This window comes from Fukomys damarensis, unplaced genomic scaffold, assembly GCF_012274545.1.
Source record: "Fukomys damarensis isolate Sample0158 unplaced genomic scaffold, DMR_v1.0_HiC HiC_scaffold_39, whole genome shotgun sequence".
Lineage (NCBI taxonomy): Eukaryota > Metazoa > Chordata > Mammalia > Rodentia > Bathyergidae > Fukomys > Fukomys damarensis.
The window spans coordinates 17,745,619-17,746,493 of record NW_022900951.1 but is presented as its reverse complement, the minus strand read 5'-3'; positions in this window follow the sequence as shown (position 1 = coordinate 17,746,493).

The following is an 875-nucleotide window of genomic DNA, read 5'->3' as shown; positions in this document are numbered from 1 at the left end:
TAGTTTAAAAATTGTGGGCTTTTTTTTTTTTTTGGTAAAAGGGATCGAACTCTGGACCGAACTCTGGACCTTGCGCTTTCCAGGCACCACTGAGCTAAATCCCCGTCTCACTGTGTGTGTTTGTGTGTGTGTGTGTGTGTTTTGTTTTGTTTTTTGAGACAGGGTCTCACTATGTAATCCAGGCTGGCCTTGAACTCATTATGCAGCTCAGGTTGGCCTCAAACTCACATCAACTCTCCTGCCTCAGGCTCTCAAGTGCTGGGATTACAAGTGTGCACCACCACACATAGCTAAAAATTGTACTTTTTTTTTTTTTTTATCAGGGATCAAACTCGGGAGTTTGAGTTTGTGAGGCAGGCGGCAGCACCACTGAGCTAAATCCCTGGCCCTAAAAGTTGTCCTTTTAAGACTGCTACTTGGGCTAGGGATTTGGCTTAGAGGTTCGTTGTTGCATATGCAAGGGCCTGAGTTCAATCCCCAGTACCAAACAACAAAACAAAACAAAGAAGACTGCTACTTTAAGACACAATGCTATCCAAGGCTCTCCATATCTGTACTCCCTAGGCTTGCTTATGCTTCTCCCCACCCCCCAGGCCTAGGCCTATCACACCCTGAATCCTTTAAATAAACTATAAATCCATAAATTAGCTTAGTTGATAATGTAAAGGGCAGAAACCTGATTTTAAGATAAAGAAACAGAGTTCTGTGCTGGGCGTGGTGGTGCATGCCTGTAATCCTATCACTGAGGCTGAGGCAGAAGGACTACTGCGAGTTTGAGGCCAGCTAGGGATACACAGTGAGTTCAAGTCAGCCTGAATTACAGAGCTGGACCTTGACTCAAAAACTGGCCAAACAAACAATCCAACAAACAACAA